We start from the raw sequence: 19,995 nt of genomic DNA, 5'->3' as shown, positions 1-19,995 counted from the left end.
TAATAGTTGATAAGCGGTTCCCTGGTTAACTACAAGTCACATTCAACTGTGGTTGTCACTTAATGACACGAACACACCTTGATATTGATTAATCAATGAAGATCTTTGCTAGTGGCTAGTGAATCATGAGGTCTCTAAAATTAAAAGAGATGAAAAGTCCTAAAGTGCTACTTGGTCTTTTAGTGACTATAACTTCAGCCTTGGTGAATAAAACCTTCAGCCACATTTCATGAAAGAGTGTTACCTTCTCCGTGCAATTCCCAGAGCTGAATTAGTGGAAAAGTGGTTATCACTGGAGGAAGATCCCACAATGATATGTATATTTGTAAAAACATGTACTATACATCTTTCTCTGCTTGCAGCTATGGGAAAAGGAAAATACCCAGACCTTTCAAGCTTAGGGCACAGTGGCTCTGAACTAGCACTATCGAGACAAAGATCATCACTGGTTGGGGTCTGTGAGGTCGGATGAAAAGTGGAGTGTGGTCTCTGTATCTCACAGTTGTCTTAGTGGGTCTGTAACACCACCCTGCGGTGACTTTTACACCCTGGGTGTAAGATTGAAGCAGTATAGTTATAAATTGGCAGAAGCCCCACTCTGACTCCTTGACCCAGTCAGAACCATCAATGTAGGAAGAAGTTGCTTCAATCATGCCAAAATAGTAAACCAAAAATAACAGCATCCTTGGGTAAAACAGAGATATTAGTCCTGCCCTGAAAAACTTGGAAAATACAAGGGTGGTTATTCGTATTATCTTATTAATTCATCTGGATGAGTCATAGTGAGTAACAGTGACATACTGTAAGCCTAATCAGATGGTAATTGCAAATATAGCTGCTGTTTCAGGTGTGGATTCTTTAGTGGAGAAAATCAATATTGCCCTTTGCCCCAGTGTGCATCTAGTAATTTGACAGATAATGTATTTTCCCATCTATCAATGAGCAAAGAACATCAGAAGCAGTTTGAATTTATATAATGGGGACTGAAGTACATTTTCCCTGGTGTACTATGAGGTTATGCTAGCTCTTTAACTCTCTTTTACATGTTAGTACATAGCACCACGACTTTCTCACCTTACCACAAGGCATCGTGCTGCTCTGTTTCTATGGAAATTCTACAGGCTCCAGGAACATACTACCTGGAAGAAACCTTAATCAATGAGAAAGAATGAGAGTACTAGAAATATGTGAGAGTATGTACAATATTTTTTCTTAAAATTTTTACAAGAGATTCTGACTCTCTAAAGTAAAATACTACCAATGTATGGTAGGGTGTATAACATAAGTAAATACAATACAAGAGTAGCAAAAATAGTAGGGGGTATAGTATGTGTCTTACATTATATGTGAATTACTATAAAATAGTTCAAGTTAGACTGTAATACATTAAGAATATACATATTTTTCATAAAATCTAAAAGGAATAAAAGAGAATTATTACTGAAAAACCTAAGTAGATTATCAATGTAATACTAAAATGTGCTCAATTAATAAAAAAGGAAAGAGGAAAAGAGAACAAAAAGATAAGGAAAAAGAACAAGATGGAAGCAATGATTGTCAATTATAAAAAGACAAACAGATAAGTCCAAAATCATAGTTGGAGAACTTACCACTTCATTCTCAGTAATTTATAGGATGTGTAGGAGGAGTATAGAAGATTTGAACAAATTTATTAACAAACTTGACCAAATAATATTTAGAGAATACTACACACAATACCTTCAAAAAATATTTTTTCAAGTGTAAGCAGAATGATCTCCAAGGTATATCATGTGCTGGCAATGAAAAAAGTTTCAAGAAAATTTAAAAAGCTGAAATCAGAAACAAAAGAAGGCAGAAGAACTAAGTGTCACTACTTAGCCTCTGTCATTTTGTCACCCTGTTGATATCAGTGGGTTAATTTCAATTATTATTTCTCCTCATCAGTATTTCTCCCCTAAAGAAAGCAATAACCTATGTATTTTTTAGATACATGTTCTCTGACCACTATGAAATTAAGTTAGAAATCAATAAAATTCAGATATCTGAAAGTCTCTGAATATTTATAAGTTAAGATGTACATATCTGAATATTGAATTGATTTTTAAAAATCACTTAGGAAATTCCAATATAATTTGATATAAATAAAAATAAAGAACAACACATTAAAACTTATGGTATATAGCTAAAGCAGTGGTACAAGGGAACTTGAAATACATATATTGGAAAGATTAAAGTTTTGAAATCAATTATCTAATATTCCAGCTCAAAAACAACCTGGAAAATAACATAAAACTTTATTTAAAGGTAGGAGAAAGGAAATTACAGAAGAAATCAATGAAACAGAAAGCATGATAACAGGAGAGAAACTTGATGAAACTGAAAGTTGATTCTTTGAAAATATTTCTAAAACAATGGATAAAGCTTGATTCAGCCTATCATCCTGATAAGGAGACAACTTAGAGGCCTCTGGTGAGTGGCCTGGATGCTGAGAAAGAGGCTGTCCACCTCAGAGTCACTGTCACCAGAGAACTGAAAAAGGCACACTCAATCCTGGTGATTGTTGAAGACTATTCACTTAGAATGCCTAGCACATTGGATGGGCTCATAATGAAGGAGTGTAGTCATCACATTAAGCAAGAATAGAGTTGATACTTTAATGGCACCAAGCCTCAAGAAGTTATGGCCAAAGGTGGCAGCAGATTAAGTGGAAGCCACACTGATATTCTACCAGGACTAAACTGGAATTACAAATAAAATATAGAAAAATCATCCTTAATAACCAACTGAAGAGTAGCTGGAATGAACCCTTAAAACCAAGGATGTAAAGATAAGTCCACATACGGACTGTTAGGAAGTGCAGAGGCACAAGAGGCCTGGATGGGCTCCCAGAGGCAGCAACTGAAGTTCAGAAGGGATATCTCAGCTGTGGGTGTTCCCCCTGAGAAATCTGGGGTCTAAATCTCAAACCAGGCTCCCCATCCCAGGGCACCAGAACCAGGAAAGGTGCCCACATAACATCTGGCTGTAAAAAGCAGTGAGGTTTCTGTCTGCCAGGGAGAGATGGTTGGAAATGCAGGCACCCTATTAAAGGGCCAATGCACAAAATTTCATGTGCAGCCACGTACCTTGGACTCTGGCAGAAGGAGGACAGATTGGACTAGAGCTGTGTGAGGAGAATCTGGGGTTGTTGGGTCTGAGGAAAGAGCTGAGAGGACAGCCATCTGGATCCCTGTGCTGAGTCATCCCCCCATACTGCAGAGGCCAGCTTTTTCAGGCAGAACTTTATCATCCAGGCAGCTTTAGACTGGGGGGAAGCAATTGCCCCACCATAAGAAACCTTTCTGCCTCACCCTGTGGAGTTTAAGCCCTGCTGTAGTCTACAGCCTGAGGATCCTTAAGCGACTGAGACTATCAATCAGCCTGAAGGTGGATCTCTGGGTGCCTTGGGTCTTTGACCTGGAATCTTAGGGTGGTTTCAGTTTTTTCTTGTTCTGCTTCTGTGCCTGGGGTTAGAAAAAGAATACCTTGGTGCACAGCTAGGTCCTTTCCACAAAAATCCAGCCCTAGCAGAGGGAGTCACAAACTGTGGATCACTGATAGCTCCAAAGAGAGTACTCATGGCCAGTGACAAACAGTGTCTGATATTGGCCTACACTAGATATCCTCCGGAGAGGCCCCAAAACAATAAATCGATGGCCAGTTCGAGACAACAACAAAGCAGGATCCAAAAAGCCTCGCAAACAGAATATCCACCAGGAGATATTGGCAGCCTCCAGACCCTGCTGGGGGGAATTCTGCTTCAAGTGATGAGCACCTGCACAGCATCCTGGAACCTGTGTTTTGGGTTGAGACTTCCTGTTAGCCAGCTGGAGGGGCAAGCCCACACATGAACAGGCAAATAGCAAGACTCCATTACAATAGGAGGGCCCACACAGTGAACACAAGGAACATTATCAGAGCACCAAGTTCTGTTGATCAGGAAGACTGCACCACTGGGTCTCACAGATCACCTGCTACATAAGTCCACTCTACCAAGACTGAGAGTCATAGCAGATCTAGCTAATACATAGAAACACACCCAAACAGGCAGCCAAAATGGGGAGACAAAGAAACTAACCAAAATTAAAAACAACAACAACAAAAAAACAAGTGAATTCTCTAGAAGAAGAACTAAATAGATAAGCAATTTATCAGATATAGAGTACCAAGTAATGATCATAAGGATGCTCAACAGCATGAAAATATATACGAACCATGAAAGACAATCAGTTGGAAATGAAGAATGACAGCAGGAAAACAACAACACACAAACAAACAAAACAATACCCAGGAGGACAGTTTAAGGGAGCTGTGTGACAACATGGAATATAACAATATCCACATCATAGGAGTTACAGAAGAAGAAAGTGAGCAAAAGATAGAGAACATATTTGAAGAAATAAAGGCAGAAAATTTCCATAACCTTGTGAAGAAAATGGTCATACAAGTTCAGGAAGCACAGAGTCCCAAGCAAGAAGAACACAAAGACACCTACACCCAAACACATCACAGTTAAAATGTTTTTTATAATTAAAGACAAAGAGAGAGTCTTAGTGCAGAAAGAATAAAACAATGTGTTACCTACAAAGGAGCTCCCATAAGGTGGTCAGATGATTTGTCAACAGAAACTCTACAGGCCAGAAGGAAATGGTATGAAGTATTCAAGATAATGAAAAGCAAGGATCTGGAACCAAGACTTCTCTAAATAGCTGGTGAAATAAAGAGCTTCCTAGACAAAACAACCAAACAAACAAAAATCTAAAGGAGATTATTATCACCAAACGAGCATTGTAAGAAATGTTAAAGGGACTCCTATAACAATAAGAGAGAGAAAAAACATAGAAAGAAAGAATAAAATGACAATAAATAAGTAACTATCAATAATAGCCTTAATGTAAATGGATTAAATGCTCAATCAAAAGATATAGGGTAGCCTGGTTGGTGTGGCTCAATGGTTGAGCACTGACCTCTGAACCAGGAGGTCACAACTCAATTTCAGGTCAGGGCACATGCCCAGGTTGTGGGCTTAATCCCCAGTGATGGGTGTGCAGGAGGCAGCCAAATGATGGTTCTCTCTCATCACTGATGTTTCTATCTCTCTCTCTCCCTCTCCTTTCCTCTCTGAAATCAATAAAGATGTATTTTAAAAAGACATGGGGTACCTGAATGGCTAGAAAAGATGACCCATATATCTGCTGTTTACAAGAGACCTGTGTCAGAACAAAAGACTCACACAGTATAAAAGTGAAGAGATAGGAAAAAAATTTCCAGGCAAATGAAAACAAAAAAAATAACAGCTGGTATAGCAATACTTACATCTGACAAAATAGACTTCAAAATGAAGGCCATAAAAAGAGACAATGAAGGTCACTACATAATACTCGAGGGATCATTCTAGCAAGAGGATATAACTCTGGTAAACATATATGCACCCAGTATAAGATCACCTAAATATGCATTAAAACAAAACAAAAACAAAAAAAACTTTCTGGAAGACTTCAAGGGAGAGATTGACAGCAGTACAGTTATAGAAGAGGATTTAACACCCCACTGACTTCAGTAGAACTAATAGACAACAATGAAACAGTAACCCTAAATGACATACTAGACCAGATATAGTTACTTGACAATTACAAAATATTTCGCTACAAAGCTGCAGAATATATATCCTTTTCAAGTTTATATGGGACATTCTCAGAGATAGACCACATGTTAGGATGTAAAATAAGTATCTACAAGTTCAAGAAGATTGAAATCATATCAATCATTTTATTGGATTACAATGGCATGAAATTAGAAATCAACTCTGCTGAAACCTGTTTGGCTCAGTTGATAGAGCGTCGGCCTGCGGACTGAAGGGTCCCAGGTTCGATTCCGGTCAAGGGCATGTACCTGGGTTTCGGGCACATCCCCAGTGGGAGATGTGCAGGAGGCAGCTGATCTATGTTTCTCTCTCATCAATGTTTCTAACTCTCTATCTCTCTCCCTTTCTCTCTGTAAAAAATCAATAAAATATATTTTTTTTAAAAAGAAATCAACTCTATTAAAAACACTAAAAAACATTCAAACACCTGGGGGTAAAATAGCACGTTATTGAACAATGAATGGTTACCAAGGAGACCAAGGAAGAACTTTAAATCTTTCTGAAAATAGATGAAAATAAACACAAAACATCCCTGAATCTATGGTACACAGCCAAGGCAGTCCTGAGAGGGAAGCTCATAGCACTATAGATCTACCTCAAGAAAAAGAAAAATCTCTAATAAACTATCTAACCCTATAACTAAAAGAATTAGAAAGAGAACAAGGAAAGCCCAGAGTAAATAGAAGGAAGGAAATAATAAAGACCAGAAAGGAAATAAATCACACACACACACACAAACACACACACACACACACACACACACACACACACACTCAATGAAAGGAAGAGATGGCTCTTTGAAAAGATAAGCAAGATTGATGAGCCACTAGCCAGACATAACAGGAAACAAAAAGGAGGACCCAAATAAATAAAGTCAGAAACTAAAAAGGTGAAGTAACAACTGATACCACAGAAATACAAAGGATTGTAAGAAAATATTACAAACAACTATATGCAAAAAATTCGATTAACTGGGCATAATGGACAAATTCCAAGAAACATACAATCTTTTAAAACTGAACAAGGAAGAATCAGCAAATTTGAATAAACCAATAATACCTACTAAATTGAAGCAGCAATAAAAAAAAACCCAACAAACAAAAGTCTTGCTTCACAGGGGAGTTTTACAAAACATTCAAAGAACACCTATCCTTCTATTCCAAAAAATCCAAAGGGAAGTAACACTTCTAAGCTCTTTATAAAAGGCCAGCATTATCTTAATACCAAAACCAGATAGAAGATGAAGGCATACATAAATGCCGATATGTGCTGCCTCCTACATCCACATCAAACTAAAATACAGAAAAACCGTCATCCAAAAATGCCTGAAATCTGGCTGAATGAAATTGCTACAACTAGAAAAGTAAAGAAGAAAGTGCATTGAGACTGGTAGAAGGGTTGGAGGTGTGGAATGGGCAGATCCAATACACATATGTAGCTTTTTTTTTTTTTTTTTTTTTTTAATTAGGAGGGATATAGTGGCTGTGGAGGCCTCCCATGAGGAGTAAGAGGTCCCTGCCCCATACCAGACCCCTAGCCCAGGGTTCCAGAGCTGGTAAGAGAAGTCCTCTTAACTTAGGGGTATAAAACAGAATGGAGATTGTGGCTGAGTGGCAGGGAGGCTGTGGGAGTCTCAGGCAGTTCCTCTTAAGGGCCAGCACACAGACTTACTTGGATTCAATCCCTGCAGGTTCCAGCACTAGGGCAGTGGCTTGAAAGGAATCTGGGACATTTGGGGAGGAACTGGATTATCTGGCATCAGGGCAAGAACTCAGGGACAGCTTACTCCCAGATGGGAGTGCTCTCAGAAGTCATTGTACCTATGCTGAACCTCACTCATCACAGAGCTTACTGGCAGCCTTATCTGAGTTTCCATCAGCTTGGCTCATACTGTACACTCTACCCTGGTGATTCGGTAAGAACCTGCCCCATCCAATTTGTGTCCCCACCCAAGCTGTTTGCAGCAGCTTTTCCGAATGAATGGTCTATCCTGGCTCAGTCTTCACACTTTCCTAAAATCCCTTAAAGAAGCAACAGGTAGACTCAATTTGCCCCATACCTATCAATAAGTGGCCTAAGACCAGACACCGGCACCAGCTTGCCTGGGCAAGTCCAAGTCCAATACAAGTAACAGCCATCTGCAGATTATTCTATATTTCCTGCCATGTAGCCCCAGACAATAACTGACTTTGCACTCCCAGGAGGCCCTAGATCCAGTGCACCCAGTTGTCACTGTCAGACCATACCAGATTACAACTCTATGCATCCACAAGTGACCCTCTCAAGGGGCAGATTCAGTGAGCACCAAAGCCCCATTAAAGCAAGTTCTTCTCAGTAGTGGTAGCTCCTGCACAACAGCTCTTCCACTGTGGTCACAGCTAGACCTCATAGCCAATTGGTCTGAGGGTTAATTCCTACCAGTGACACCAACAGCAATCAAGGCTCAACTAAAAAGAGATTGGGTACACAGCCCACACAAGGGCACACCTAGAGTGTCCAGCTCAGGTAACTGTGGACACTGAGCCACTGGTCCCTAGAGGACACCTACTACACAAGGCAACTTTACCAATTCCAGGAGATACTAGTATAGCAGCTCTACCTATTACATAGAAACAAACTCAGGGAAGCAGCCAAAATGCAGAGACAAAAAAAAAAAATCTCACAAATGAAAGAAGTGAAGAAATATCCAGAAAAAAAAAATGAAATGAAATGGAAGCAAGCAAACTACTAGATATAGAGTTAATAGCAATGGCTATAAGGTTGCTCAAGGATCTGAAAGAGAGTTTCAAGGGACTCAATGAGAGCTTCAAGGGATTTAGTGTGACTTTCAAGGATTTTAGTGAGACTTTCAAAGACATGAAAAAAGATGTCAAAAATCAAGTATACATTAAATGACATGATTAGTAATTTACAGAGATTCAACAGTAGAGTAGAGGACTCCAAGAGTCAAATCAATAATTTGGAATATGAAGAAGAAAAAAAACCCCACCAATCAGAAGAACAAAAAGAAAAAAAAGAATAAAAAAATAGGAAGATAGTGTAAGGAGCTTCTGGGACAACTTCAAGCATACCAACATTTGCATTATGGGGTTGCCAGAACGAAAAAAGAGAGAGAGCAAGATAGTGAAAACCCATTTGGAGAAATAATGACAGAAATCTTCCCCTTCCTGTGAAAGATATAGATATACAAGTCCAGGAAGCAGAGAGTCCAAAACAAGACACATCATAATTAAAATGGCAAGGTCTAAAGATAAAGAGAGAATTAAAAGCAGCAAGAGAAAACCAGTTAGTTACTTACAAGGGGGTGTCCATACAACTGTCAGCTGATTTCTCAACAGAAACTTTGCAGGCCAGAAGGAAGTGTCAATAAATATTCAAAGTGATGAAAAGCAAGGATCTACAACCAAGATTACCCAACCCAGCAAAGCTCTCATTAAGAATTGAAGTTCAGATAAAGAGTTTCACATATAAGAAAAAGCTAAAGGAGTTCATAACCACCAAACCAGTATTACATGAAATGTTGAAGGGTATTCTTTGAGAAGAGGAAGAAAAAAATATGAACAATAAAATGGCAAATACATATCTACCAACACTTGAATGTAAAAAAACAAAGTAAATGAACAAGGAATCTAATGAACAAAATAAATTGAGAATAAAATTGAACCAGAAGCATGGAAACATGGAACAGACAGACAAGTCTCAGATGGAAAGGGGGGTGGGAGGACGAAAATAACCAAAGAACTTGTATGCATGTGTGTATAACCCATGGAATCAGACATAGTGCAGTGAAGGCATGGGGAGAAGAAGGGAGTGGGGTAGAGGGGGCCAATGGTGGAACAAAAGGGGACATCTGTAATACTTAAAATATGAATTTAAAAAAGAAAAATATTGATAAAGCTTTAATAAGGGGGATATTGTAGTGTGTGTACACAATAAACAAATAATAAAGCTAAATTATAAATGACTTTGTGCCTATACTCCATGTGTCCATTTGTATAAGTTGAAGAATATGAAAAATGAATCTGTGGTAATGAAGTCAGAATATTCATTGCCTCTTGGTGGGGGAATTAACTGGGGGAAAAAAGCAGAAGAAAAAAACGGAATGTGCTAGAAAGGATCTACATCTGGATTTGAGTGGTTACATGGTTTATTTACATAAAATTTATATTAAGTGTGCATTGAATATTATAGTGCTCTAAGCACTTTACTGTATGTGTCTTATATAAAATAATATATTTATGGGCCCATAAAATAATAGTTGAATCTTATACCAAGTTTCTTTAATGAGTTCCTACACTTTTCCTGACTATGTAGTTATTTATATAGGTTCAGTGATATTCTATGCTTCTTTCTAAAAACAAAAAATATAAAAAAATGTACAACCATAGAATTACAAAGATATTGTTTAATTAGATGGGATAATCTCTCTATAAGAAATTAGAATTATGCCTCATGTGTTCAAATTGAGCCTATAGTATTCTACCAGGAAAATAGCCCAGTCTTGTTTTGTGACATATATAATCCCATATTCACAGATAGTCAAGAATATAGTTTTCCTTTTTTTTTTAATGCTCACCCAAGCATATGCTATTGATTTTATTTTACTTTTTAAAAATATTTATTGTTGAGAGTAATACAGATGACACCCCATTGCCCTCCTCCATCCAAATCCCAACCCACCCCAGGCATGCACCACCCTATTATCTATGTCCATGGGTAAAGCATATATACACATAAGGTATTTGGTTAATCTCTTCCCACTCCCTCTCCCCCTTTTCCTTTGAGGTTCATCAGTCTGTTCCATGTTTCCATGCATCTTGTTCTCCATTAATCATCAGGGTTTTTTTCTTCATTTAAACTTCTAATTTTTAGATTCCATTATGAATAGACATATATTTATTGCCTTTTTATTGTTCATATTGAGCTTTTTTCTTTTTCTTTTTATTATAGAAGTCCCTTTAATATATCATGTAATAACTGGTTTGGTGGTGATGAACTCCTTTAGCTTTTTCTTATCTGTGAAGCTCTTTATCTGACCTTCAATTCTAAATGAGAGCTGTGCTTGATGGAGTAATCTTGGTTGTAGGTCCTTGCTTTTCATCACTTTGAATATTTATTGACAGTCCCTTCTGTCCTGCAAAGTTTCTGTTGAGAAATCAGCTGACATTTGTATGGACACCCCCTTGTAGGTAACTGCTTTTCTCTTGCTGCTTTTAAGATTCTCTCTTAGCCCTTGGCATTTTAATTATGATGTGTCTTAGTGTGGGTTTCTTTGGGTTCTTCTTGTTTGGGACTCCCTGCTTCCTGGATTTGTACATCTATATCTTTCACTGGAAGGGGAAGATTTCTGTTATTATTTCTCCAAATGGGTTTTCAATATCTTGCTTTTCTCTTATCCTCTGGCAACCCCATAATGCAAATGTTGGTATGCTTGAAGTTGTACCAAAGTTTCTTACACTATCTTCCTATTTTTTTATTCTTTTTTTCTTTTTGTTCTTCTGATTGGGTGTTTTTTTTTTTTGTTGTTGTTGTTGTTGTTGTTTGCTTCCTTATATTCCAAATCATTGATTTGACTCTTGGAATCCTTTATTCTACTGTTGAATCTCTATAAATTATTATTCATGTCATTTAGTGTTTGCTTAATTTCTGATTGGTCCTCTTTCATGTCTTTGAAATTCTCACTAAGATCCTTGAAAGTCTCACTAAGTCTCTTGAAGCTCTCATTCAGTTCTTTGAGCATCGTAGTAACTATTGTTTTGAACTCTGTATCTAGAAGTTTTCTCTTTTGTTTCATTTAGTTGTTTTTTTTCTGGAGATCTCTTCTTTCATTTGTGATATGGTTTTTCCTTTTTTTTTTGTCTTCACATTTTGACTGTTTCCCTGTGTTTGTTTCTATGTATTAGGTAGATCTGCTGTGTCTCCTGGAATTGTTAGAATGGCCTTGTGTAGTAGGTGCCCTGAAAGGAACTAGTGGCTTAGCCTCTCTAGTCACCTGAGCTAGGCACTCTGGGTGCACACCTGCATGGGCTGTGTGCATTGTACTGTTGTGTTGAGCCTTGATTGCTTTTGGCATCACTGGGAGGAATTAAGCCTCAGACCAATTGCCTTGAGAACCAACTGAGACTACAGCAAAAGAGGCACTCCTATGGAGCAGGACTTGCTTCAATCGGGCTTTGGTGCTCACTGATTTGCCCCTTAAGTGAGTAGCTCGTGCATGTGGTAGAGTTGTTATCTGGCATGGTCTGAAGCTGTCTACCAGGTTCAATAGCTCTGGGGCCTTTCAGGAAATGCAAAGTTAGCCTTTGCCTGTGCTCTGCCTAGGGGCACATGGCAGATGCTACAGAGGGATCTGCAGATGGTCCTTACATGTATTGGGGTGGAAGGTTCCCAGGAGAGGCCAGAGTTGTAAACTTTGGCAAGCTGCTGCTAGCGCTGGACCTGGGGCCACTTATCAAGAGGTACTGAGCATGCTGAGTCCAGCTGCTACTTGTTTGAGGGATTTTAGGAAAGTCAGGTCATTCATATCAGAAAGCCACTGCAAACAACTTGGGTGGGGTTGCAAATTGGGTGGGGCCGGATCTCAGGAATCACCAGGGCGGAGCAAACATTGTGGGCCAGGTTGATGGAAACTCAGATATGGTGACTGTCTTTTGTCATTGTGGCGGGGGAGGTCACAGCAGAGGAACAATGACCTGTGCCAGCACTTTTGTCTGGTAGGAAGCTGCCCCCATCCCCTCTCCCCCACCCCACTCCTTCTTTCTCTGATGCCAGAGAATTTAATTCCTCTCATTGTGTCCCTGGATACTTTCAAGCTGCTGCCCCAGTGCTGGAGCTCAAAAAGAGTGAGTCCAAGTAAGTCCATGTTTCCACCCTTTGAGAGGAACTGCCTAGGACTTCAGCAGCCTCTGTGCTACTCAGCCACAATCCTCGATGATTTTTACAACTGAAAGTTATAGAGCACTTCTCTTCCTGTCACTGGAACCTTGGGCTGATAGTTCTGGTGTGGGTCTGAGACTCCTTGTTCCATATGAGAAGCTTCTTCAGCTAAGATATACGTATGTCCCAAATAAAAACACACCACACATGGGTGTTGGACCAGCCCATTCTGGGCCTTCTCCTGTCCTACCAGCCTCAATGTGGTCTCTGCTTTTATTCTCTAGTTGTAGGGTTTCCATTCAGCCAGATTTCAGGCCGTTCTGGATGATGGTTGTTCTGTAGTTTAGTTGTAATTTTGATGTGGTTGTGGGAGGATGCATTTACCTACACTGTCTTCTTGGTTCCGTCTTCCTGATTTCAGAGAGAATGGAAGGGAGAGAGAGAAGCAGCAATGTGAGAGAGAGCATGGATTGGTTGCCTTCTGTATATGCCCTAACTGGGGATTGAATATCAATCTAGGTATGTGCCAAGACTGGGAATCAATCCCACAATCTTTTGGTATAGGGGAGGATGCTCCAACCAACTGAGTCATATCAGCCAAGGCGAGAGTGTTACTTTCTAACAGATAGCTCAGGAACATAGCTAATAATGGGAATCTTTGAGAAAGGATTAGTCATTTTCATATTAAAGATTTTATAGATTAAACCTGGTATATGTAATTTTGATGACTGTTTTCTGATATCAGTAGGTAAGCTTATAAAGACAGAAAAATATTTCTGACACATAACAGTAAATTGCAACCCTAAAGATCTTACAAATCTTCCACATGGTTATCAACTCATAAGCCGTAGCATCCTGCAGTTCTGTTTATAGAGCCAGATATTAATGAGGTTTATATGTATTAATTGATACCACTTTTAACTCCCATAAATACAACTGATATAAAAAACATAAAATCAGTGTTAGTTTATCATTTGTTTACTTGTTTTTTACATTTTTTTTTAGGTGTATGGTCAAATCCATGCCCTAAGAGCAGAAATGTGCCCATAATGAGAGACCTTCAAAGAAAGGATCACTTTTGGTTCTACTGAAACGTGCATCCAATATGTCCCATCGTCAGAAATAAAGCGCATGCTTTGCACCTTTAGATAACAAAATAAAAAGATCTCATGTCTAACTTTTAGTCCCCAAAGTGCATGAACCTTGAGCATTTCCTGAAAGTTACTGCTACCATAATGGGAGCATTATTATTGACTTTTGCAGTGCTATTGTCAGAGGATATGTCATGATTTTTGTACACATGATACTCAGGAGAAAATGTGGCTCTCTTTGCACCGTACATTAATGTAAACTTGCTAACCTTGCTTTTTTTTTGTTTCCTTTTAATACCTCTGTTGCTTTTATTTGAAAAATTGGACCTTCTAAAGTTGTACAGCCAAACTGATTTGGCTCAGTGGATAGAGTGTCGGCCTGCGGACTGAGGGGTCCCAGGTTCGATTCCAGTCAAGGGCATGTACCTTGGTTGTGGGCACATCCCCAGTGGGGGGTGTGCAGGAGGCAGCTGATCGATCTCTCTCATCGATGTTTCTAGCTCTTTGTCCCTCTCCCTTCTTCTCTGTAAAAGAATCAATAAAATATATTTTTGGGGAAAAAATAAAGTTGTACATACTAACTTCTTTTCTTTCAACTTGAATATCCCAAAACTGAAATATTCACATCATTATTAGTGTCTTAGTTGCTTTCAAAATACAAGAGGAGAGCATTTTTAAGGCAGTCGTGATTCATGTACAACAAAGAAAATTGGTTAAAGTAGATATACTCGCAGTGTAGCTGATATCTTTCAATGTCAGTACTTAAACACATTAATTTCTGTGAAGATATTTTAAAAAGGAAAAGGGCAGTTTTCATAATCATCTGATCATATTTAATCAATAATTTAATGTTAGTTTATCATAATACATTCAATCAAATTACAATGTAGTTTGGCTTGATTCTTTGTCAATGGAATATAATTGAATCACATATTCTTATCATGGTAGTTTTTTTGGAACTACCTGGATTTTAAAGATGAGTGCCTGTGTGAGTAGAGTATGACAAAAACCCACACAATCTGCAACAGTCATTCAGGAGTCAGACACTATTTAAGGACTCCCGGGAAATAATCTATTCTATAACAAACAAAGCCAGAACATGTAAAGATTTATGGAACCCAAAAGTCATAAATTCAAATCTCTTAACCAAAGGAGAAAAAATTTAACTGTTAAACAGTATTACTGAAAGCTTTTGCTTTTGAAACATGAGGCAATCATCCTAATTGGCATGGCCTGATAGAACTAGAAATGTGCCAATTAAAATATAATAATGCCAATTGGTGTATTACAAGAACACATAATTCTTTCATAATATATTTTTATTGTATTATTTTATTTGGGAGAAATGCATTTAAAAATTTCCAACATTTTATAAACCATGGCAAGGTAGAAAATAAGAAGGGGAGATGTACACCCCAAAATAAAGTAACTAAAACCAGGAGTCCTGGCTGGGAAGACCAGTAAGACTTTCTAATTAGCTCTCTGATGCATTTGCAATCATCCTTTTTTATAGTTCAGGCGTCAGGATCTAGCTCACACTCGTGTCAGGGTTTGTGTGTAATCTTCAGTTGTCACTGAATATAAATCTCAGTGAAAATCATGGTGATAGTAAAGAAAGAGCCCTTTTTTCCAATTTTGAGCAACAGTGAAAAAAACATCATAAGAGTTTGGAAAGGAGAGGTTTTTTTTTCTCTCTGCTAGATGGAGTGTTTTTTCTTTCTTTCTTCTTACCAAACTGACAATGATATAAAATTTTCTAACTTAAAACATTTCCTTTTCATTTTCAGTCAGCTTACTTGATCCAGGGGTTAAGGATAGCTTCCTCTAATGGTGTCAATCTGAGAAAAGAGAAAGGCTTGCTCAGAGGAAGTAGCTAGTCAGTTGCTGTCTGGGCAAAGTGTAATATAAAGAGAGTGGGACCATCCAGAACCCTCCTCCCCTGTCTCCTGCTCCTTCCACCACATCCAGCTGCTTTTTCTTCAAACTGTGGTTTGAGATTGAGAAAAAAATAAATGGGCCTGGCAGGAGCATGTGACAAAAGCTCTATGGAAAAACGCCTTCACTACAACACGACCCTGTCGTTCACAGCTAATTAATCCCACAATAGAATGTGAGTTGGCTAGATGCGCTTTGAATGTCCTCATGTGGCCTCTCTTGACAAGATGTGCCACCAAGGGTTTTAAGCTTTCACCCTATTTAATATTCATGTCTAAAGAGGCAAGAAGCAAGATATTAAGAATTTTTAAAAAGTTGGTCCTTTAGGTTTAGATTATAATGGAAAATTCAACAGCTATAGCTGCTGGAGACAAAAAGCGATCGACTCACATTCCGGAAGTAAACTATCAACTACATACTGAATAACAAAAGCCATTATTATTGGACAAGGAAGTGATGGTTTTTGCAATTCAGTAGTTTTGTAAATGATACCCACAAGAAGCTAATAATCCACATGATGTAACGCCTGAGAACAAAGTTCTTCGGCTTAAAAACGGTATTTCAATGAAAGATTTAGTTTGGAAGGAGAGAGTAAAATCAGATTGCAAAAATACGTTTTAAAAATCTATGATGCTCTATTTAATGAAGCACCGGTGCCTATACATAACTCATTGTCTGTTAAGTCTTTCAGGCTTTTGACATATATTGTGACTGGAATTATATTTAATTAATGGGAAGCAGATTCAAAGTTTGTTAGGAATTTTCCTCACTAAAATTCCACATGGCTGCCAATGCTGCTCTGGTCTCTCGGCATGCAGATACAGCTTGGAACGTGTTCCACTTGACTCTATGGTGTAGCACCGGATAAATTGAGCCCTCACGAAAACTTTAGCAAGGGATCCCCTGAAAGGAATGACACCAAGCCATTTGCTGCAAGGAAGGGGTGGTTGCACAGATTCAGGAATAGTTTTAGACTAAAAAATAATAGAAATTTCTGGAGAAGCTTCATCTGCTGATGAAGTAACTGATTGCTGCCATGTATCCTGCAGAGTTGAAGTTAATTAAAAGCAAAAAAAATATATATATTTTCCAAAGCAAGTCTTCAGTTGCAATGAAACTAGTTTCTTGTGGAAGAAGATGCGCAGCAGAACCTACATTCATAAAAGTGCACCCGGGCATAGGACACGGAAGGCCAGGTTAGCTCTAGGACTATGTGGCAATGCTTCAGGGTATATCATAAAGCCAGGCATAGCATGCAGGGTGAAGAGAGAACCCATGTACTCTAAAAAATAAAAGTTACGTGCCTGTGTTTCGGCAATATTAACAGAAAGCACAGGTGACAGCCATCTTGTTTATGGAATGATTTCACCAATGCATCACAAGAAGGGTGAGCACAGTACAATAAGGTGTGTTGAGAGAGAGAGGCAGAAAGAGAAAAAGATAGAGATAGAGACCGCATTTGGAGTATATTTTTATTACAGTATATGCTATAATTATTTCTTTACATTATTAGTTATTGTTGTGGATCTCTTAATATGCCTAATTTATAAATTAAACTTTATCCCAGCTATGTGTGTATAGGAACATAGTATATACAGGGTTCTGTTCTATATGCAGTTTCAGGCATCCACTGATGGTATTGGAACATATTTCCTGTGGGTAAAGGGGGCCTGATGTATTTTTTCAAATTTCATGCTCTTTCTACTTTTGCACATTGGCTGAATTTGTTATCGCCTATAATTAAATAGTATTCCTTCTGCCTCTTAATATGCATGCCAGCTCCCAGCAAAGCCTACTTAGTGGGGGGAATCATCATCTCAGGATGACTCCATCCTGGACATAAAGACAGCTGCCTATCCATTAGAAAAGCCAAACTATCCTTTCTTTACATTATTATATTGGGAATTTTAAAAAATTTCCCCTAACTTCAGCTAGATGGTAATCATGGATAAAATGACTCATATTTCTTTGGCTTTAGAAAGTGTGTTTCCAAGAATTCACTGTTAAAATAAGAATTCTTTTGGGAAGTGTAATATATAAATTCCATATTAGGTACTAAAACTTATAGTTGGGTTAATTTTTCTCGTAATCTTTCATCACTTTGGCAACTCGAAGGCAAAGTATTTAATGGATAGGAAAATCTGGACCTTAACATTTTAGCAAGCAAATGAGTATAAAAAGGGTTTAGAAACTAAAAGTTTCCAAGACTTGCACAGGATTGGGGAAACACAGAGAATCCTACACAGCATGTTGACCCAGACCATGTGAGAGAAGAAGGGGTAGGGAGTACCCAATTTGGGGGAAAAGAACAGGGTAAGCAAAAAAAGTACTCAGTCCCTAACCGGTTTGGCTCAGTGGATAAAGAGTCGGCCTGCAGACTGAAGGGTCCCAGGTTGGATTCTGGTCAAGGGCATGTACCTTGGTTGCGGGTACATACCCAGTAGGGGTGTGCAGGAGGCAGCTGATCGATGTTTCTCTCTCATCAATGTTTCTAACTCTCTATACCTCTCCCTTCTTCTCTGTAAAAAAATCAATAAAATACATATTTTTTAAAAAATATTACTCAGTACAAACACTGCTGGCTTCACCTGCTTTGGATGAACTGATGAGATACCTGACCAAGTAGATACCTGACGCAAAGACCCTTAGATCTGGAAGAAGCATGGCATCACTTCTTCCAATTTTAAGCTTCACAGATAAGGACACTGAATCAGTGATATTAAGCAAAGCATAAGGAAGTATCTTTTCTACTTGAAGATATTTTAGTGTATATTTTCATTCAGTGCCTTGCATATTACCACAACCTACTGGTTCTTGTTCAATATATTGATTACTCAGATGTCAGACATTTATACTTTTATTGAAATGAGTATTGTCAGTGTTTTAACTTTTACAGAGTCCCTCCTTGACAAGTAGTATGTCTAAATATGATTTAAATTCATTTTTGTTGTTGTGAAAAAAATTCTGGTTTCAACAGGTTTCAGAGTGGAAGCTCTTATTTTGGAGAATGGATTGATAATTAACATTATATCTTAGATACAGCATCTAGGCCATCTTTTCTCTGCATTGCTATGAAACGTGTAAGTAATCTGATTCATATCCGTATGTAGGCGTCCAGCCAAATAATTGGCATTGCTGAGAAAAGATGCGCCAAAGAGGTGTTTGGAATTATTTATTGATAAATTAAGTTGTTCATATCAGGTGATAGAGAGGGATTTCTAATATCATAGCAATGAAATGACATCATTCACAAAGAATAATGACTGCTAAGATTTTTTTTGTTATAAATATTGTAATTTTTTCCTACAAAATTAACTAGGATTTTAAATGACTCAATCTTCATGGTACTCTCTATTCATTGAATAGACAAAATGTGTTTTTATCTGAATTATTTATGTAAAGAATTTTGCTTCTTGCTTAGCTATGCATTGAAAGTATTTAACCTTAAAAATGTGAAATAAGCAGCTTTAAAAGATTTCTTTATAATTAAGGAACAATAAGCTCATTCATCGTGTCCAGGTATTTTTCTTTACATTGTCCTCTTTTTTCTCCATGAAAAAAATCTGACTTATAAAACTCTAGAGCAATCTTTCAAAATCATTCTCATGTCATTAAAGGCATTTATAAATATAAAAATTAACCTACTTTTAAAAATTCTTTTTATAAACACTTCTCTTCCATTAAATACACTAACATTAAATATGAAAATGCTCTGAAACAAGGTGCTGGTGCCCTTAGAATGTCCATGTTCTTTGAGGTTATGACTTGTCCCATGTCTGAGCTCTTTCATGCATAGATCCTGGTTAGGACAATTCTCCAGGGGGCTCTCATGTTACCGAAGGACTCGTGATCTGTCACTGCCAGCCTTTGCTCTGGAGTATCTTTTCAAGGGGGTTTGTATATTGAACAACCTTGGAAGACGAGAGATAGTGTCCTTCAGAGCAAAAGGCAGACTTATTTACTGCCCAGTATAATAAAAATAGTGCCACCCCCTGGGAAGAGGTCAGCCGTATTTCCTTGCAGACTATTATAAAGGCCTGTGATCCCCTAAGCTCAAGGTGCCTCGGTTGTACCACAAGTCCGCTGCACATGCAGCCTCCACTTGGAGACCTCCACTCCACCGCTGTAAATGTGGGCGGCAAGGGGCGCTGCTCCACACACAATTATTCTCTCCCTGCTTGCTGTGCCTTGAGTAACAACATCTTTCCGTGGTTCCCGGGGCTTCTATTTTCTTCCAGCAACCATGAAAATGTGGCAGGCTAAACTGTTAATTTGCAAGTAGAGTTCATCTCAGACCCTTTTTAAACTGAAGCAACTGCTTGCTATTGGTAAATTATTATGTGAGGCAATTTAGCCTCATCTTTATTTCCAAGTTCATTGTTGGGGGCCTAAGAGAGAACATATAATCTTTTTTAAAAAAAATATATT

The sequence above is a fragment of the Myotis yumanensis genome, unplaced genomic scaffold, assembly GCF_028538775.1.
Source record: "Myotis yumanensis isolate MYYU_CA2020_CCGP unplaced genomic scaffold, mMyoYum1.0.hap1 SCAF_9, whole genome shotgun sequence".
In the NCBI taxonomy this organism is placed as follows: Eukaryota; Metazoa; Chordata; class Mammalia; order Chiroptera; family Vespertilionidae; genus Myotis; species Myotis yumanensis.
The sequence above is the reverse complement of the archived record's forward strand: the minus strand, read 5'-3'. Positions refer to the sequence as shown.